The following is a 4,692-nucleotide window of genomic DNA, read 5'->3' as shown; positions in this document are numbered from 1 at the left end:
AGCAGGGAATGATTGCGATTTAGATGTAGACGGCAGCGCATAGCGCAGAAGCCATGTGCGGTGGTATGTAGACACAGACGTAACAATTAGCCTCACACACCTGGGTCATAGAGGACATAACAGGGGAGGAGGCCATCATGTAACAAACGATGCTCCTGTTAGCCTGGAATTGGGATCTGTTTGCTGTGAATCTGGTGCTTACATAAAGCAATCATACACCTTGTGGAATCAAATTTGTAAACGCACACAATACAGATTACCCAGAACAACTGTCCAACTGTACAATTATGCTTGCAGAAACATTAAAAACATTGCAGAAATATTTGTACCTCAAATATATTTCTGGGAAGCCTAAGGTAAGTGTAATGATATGAATTGGGTGGGATATGACTTCTCTGTGCACCCTGCAAATGTGTAAGAGCTTTGTTAGAAATCTCTGAAGTCTACTGTATGATGCAATGTATAGAACGTGCACACAAGTGTAGGAGTCAAAGAGTCGTGCAAAATATAGATTGGAAATGTATGTCATTCCAACTAAACATAAACAGGAAATGTACCTCATTCCAAATGTAAACAGGAAATAGATTCCATTTGGACTAAATGTAAACAAGAAATGTATGCCATTCCAATTCCAAATAAACAGGAAATGTATGCCATTCCAGCTCTATGTAAACAGGAAATGTATGCCATTATGACTAAATATAAACAGGAAATGTATGCCATTCCAACTCCGTGTAAACAGGAAATGTATGCCATTATGACTAAATATAAACAGGAAATGTATGCCATTCCAACTCCATGTAAACAGGAAATGTATGCCATTTTGACTAAATGTAAACAGGAAATCTAAGCAAATTCCATCTTTAACTGTAAATAGGGGGGGAAAAAACGGTAAAAAGAAAACATGCACATTTCTGATGAAATTATTTGACTACAGCATAATATACAAAAAAAAAGCTTTTATGCCACTCCAGCATCATCTTCTTTTTTTGGGTGTGTAACTTAAAAATGGAAACGAAGTCCAGTGCAGCTGTGTGTGCATCTTTGCCATTGTCATGCTTCTAATATACAGCTCAGTCGTGCAAATGTCTATGAAGCCGTGGACAGTGAAGCTGGCTGGGGAGCTGCCTATTGCACTGGCTCACATTGATTTGTGCCTGAAGGTTGTCTGGGACTTGATTTCACGAGTAATTGTTTAAAAATTTGTCTCGTGGTACAAACAGATAACGGCACACCCGTCCCCCTTTTTTTTATTGCTTACACGAATTTGGGTTTTCTTGCAGAATGCCATCCAGGAAATCTCTTTTGGTAACGCACCCCCCCCTCCCCCCAAAAGAGCGCCCCCTGTCAGCGGTCTGGCCACACGCCACGGAGCTGAGGTCCCGAGGTAGTGAGCTGTAGATGGAGTCTGACATTCATTTCCTGTGCCCAGAAGATAATCATGTCTTTCACCTCGGAAGCCCAGCAATGGGACATTTCTCGTTTTCTAAGCCGTTTGGAAATCATAAACAGTAGCCTGTACTTGCCCTGAGCCTTTTATTTAAGTCTGATGTATCCAGTGTGCAGAGCCAATCGATAGAGCCACACTCCTTCACTGTGGTTTGCCTCCTGTGATATTTGTCTGTCAACGATGACATGCCTCGTAGGAGATTTAGGCCAAAACACAGCTATCGATCCTCTCATCCCTGATGGATATGCTATTACTAAGGCAGCAGGGAGAAAGGACCCCTGCACACATCCCCAGCTTGCTATTTTATTTATTTATTTCTTTTTTGTGGCTTATATTTCTGTTTAAGGAGGGCTGGTTCTCATTTCTCCGTAATGACCGTGACTGACCTACACTGCCCACCCTGTGCAGTGCGGTGTGAACACTGGAGAGGTTTTAGATCGGCTCCTCTGCTAAGGTGGTTATGTGAGACAGCACAGTGTGTACAGCAGGCTGCGCACTGTACAGCGAGTGAAAAGAGGGACTGTGCTTCATAGCGACAATGGCCGTGCTGACCAAAATTCCACAAAATTCCTCCTGTCCTGGACATGATGGTAAAATAATCCACTTAACATTAAAAAATAATTGGAAATGGGCTCATATGAATCTGTTCATCGTTATTTAAATTTTTTATTATAGACAAAACGGAGTAAAATGCTTGTTTTTTGTTGTTTTGTTTACACACACACACACACACACACGTAAGATACATCCATGTGGAGTGAACACAGACCCTGTTCAGTAGCATTAGTAGGACTTATGGCATGATCGGTAACCCTTCAGATTGACAGAAACAGGCATCCGACTGCAGAAATGCCAGAATGTTCTGAAACAATGGCGGGTCCCGGGATTTAGCTGGAGACAAAATCTCAGGAGGCCAATTTCATTTTAAAGGGCTCATATCTTATATTTCTCTTTGATTTTGTATTTTTCCTTGATGTCCACTTACAACATTTGTGTGGATTTATGTTCCCAAAACAGTCATAATTCATTTTTATATGACCTTTTATATAACCCAAATTAAACAGACTGTTTCTGTTACTGTGGCTTTAAGACAGATATGAAACAAATGATCTCTATTCTGATTCGCTGCACTGTATTGTGCCTTATTCAAAAAGCACTCAGAGCTAGAACACTCCTCAGAACTACTATAAGTAGGTGGAGCTAAACCGCTGAAGGCTGAATAGGCGGAGATATGTAAATGAGTCGGTTCTTGTGACATCAGATAAACAATAGATTCAAAGTGGGCTGTTTTTTGCGTGTGCTTTGAAACTTTAACAACATTTACGAATTAGTTTATTTCAGTAAAGTGATAGAAATTCAGTTTTCCATGAAAGGGGTCCTATAAGAAACCAGAGTGTTTGAAGCCCTGACAAATCAAAGTCAGGACTGGAGGAAAGGATCGCGCTTTTTTATCAGAAAGCAGGCAGCCGCGCTCTGGAGACCCCTTCAGCTGGCTCTCCTTTCCGAGGCGACCGCACTGGGAAATGGTCCGGAAGGGTTCCGGAAAGGTCCGGCTTCGCAGCTAATCCCGCACTCTGGCGGAAGTGCGATGCAGGGAATCGGGAGCGGTGGCAGAGATGACATTGCCGCTGTCCACTGAGTTAAAACAGTTGGTGCGGTAACAATAAGCTTCATTCTGTTTTGTGCTATGCCCCTCGAGCGAGAGAGTCCCGAATCTTTTATTTATTTACCGCCCCCCCCTCCCCAATCTTCTTCACAGAGGGTGAGACAGGCATCTGACGAAAGGTCTGCTTGCCTCGCAGATTTCATTCATCCACTCACCATCACAACTATCTCACAGCATTAATATTAATGCCTCCAAATTGGGTTTGACTTTCTGACTTTAAATGTCCGTCGGCTGAAGCCGGAAGCTCGGAAGCGCTCCCTGCCCTCCGTCACACAGGGCACCTTGCAGGTAAAATTTCACTCCCAGTTTTCTTCTTTCTACGCCCCTATCAGCCTAACACGAGCCGCGAGTACAGGAGCGAGCCATTTGGGCTCCAGCGCTGTTTAATATTTGATTGTCAGCGGCTAGCTGTGTGCCCTTTACGGTGACTGTGTCTTTGCTGACTCGGGTTACACTTTGCAGACCAAACTGGAGATTCAACCGATAGGACAAAGCACGGTGTGTTTACAATGAGAGAACACGCTACACCTACCCTGAAACAATGGAACTGTAAAAACAAAACGACTGGAAATGAGGTCAGTGCAAGATCACATTATTGATATACTCTACATGGATAAATTGCTATATAGATGTATTATTTAATATGGGTGTATTTGTGCAACTTTAAACAAAACATATAAGTGAATGTGAAACAAGAAAGTAAACCGACAGAACGAGTCACTTGCCTAACACAGGCCTACACAAGCGAAGTCTTTCATTTGCATTAATAACATAACATTAATAACATAACACACACCCATATTTGCTTTAAAATTCCACATAAAATTTCTTGTGATTGTGCAATGTCCGAAGATTGCAGAAGGCAGACGGAAAGTGTTTGGTCGTCGTGTCGCTGTCTGGGAGCCCGCTCGTGACCTGAGCATGCAAGCCCCACCACTTCTTCGTGGTTATCCTCCTTGTTCCCGAGACAACGGGAGCGTCCAATCAGCCAGCTCCGCAGACAGCAGGTGTGTCTTGTCTCCAGTCTCCACCGGCAGGACGTCCTTGTTTGGACTGTGTTAGAGCCAAATGGTAAATAGGGTTCAGTAACCTCCGCCATCACGCATATGGGGCCGGTTTTAATGTTTCCTCACATACAGAGAGGTAGAAGGGAGACAGAGAGAAGTAGAAGAGAGATGGAGGGAAGTAGAAGAGAGATGGAGAGAAGCAGAAGAGAGACGGAGAGAAGTAGAAGTTTGTTTTAGTTCTGTTTTTGCTGCTAATTAAAGAGCAATGCCATGCATACAGACTGGATGCAGTATTTATTTCTGATTTTGTGATGACCAAGGGTGTTTATTAAAAGACATACATTTACACATACATATATTCTTTTGTTAAATGCCATACAAGTTTTGGCCAGAAAACACCAGTTTTGGCACAGTTTTAGCTCTTGTGTAATGTAACTTAATTAGATGGCCTCGCTATGACTGCACACGCACACGTGCGCCGTGCCAGCCATGACGTCTGAGGGCCCGCGACGGGCTTCTTTAAAAGCCGGCTTGTTCTCCGCCCCTGATCTCAAAACACGGTGGCTCCG

The 4,692-nt window shown here is 43.3% G+C and overlaps 1 long non-coding RNA gene across 1 annotated transcript; it reads left to right on the top strand.

Moving 5' to 3' along the window:
• Window positions 1-2,736: 2,736 nt before the first annotated feature.
• Window positions 2,737-4,476, top strand: LOC145651193 (uncharacterized). Its single transcript, XR_014116970.1, has 3 exons — window positions 2,737-3,404; window positions 3,579-3,691; window positions 3,969-4,476. It is a non-coding gene; the product is annotated as an uncharacterized LOC145651193 (long non-coding RNA).
• The last annotated feature ends 216 nt before the right edge of the window (window positions 4,477-4,692 follow it).

The sequence above is a fragment of the Electrophorus electricus genome, chromosome 14, assembly GCF_041902795.1.
Source record: "Electrophorus electricus isolate QZ-2024a chromosome 14, ASM4190279v1, whole genome shotgun sequence".
NCBI classification, from domain to species: Eukaryota; Metazoa; Chordata; class Actinopteri; order Gymnotiformes; family Gymnotidae; genus Electrophorus; species Electrophorus electricus.
The sequence above is the reverse complement of the archived record's forward strand: the minus strand, read 5'-3'. Positions and strand labels throughout refer to the sequence as shown.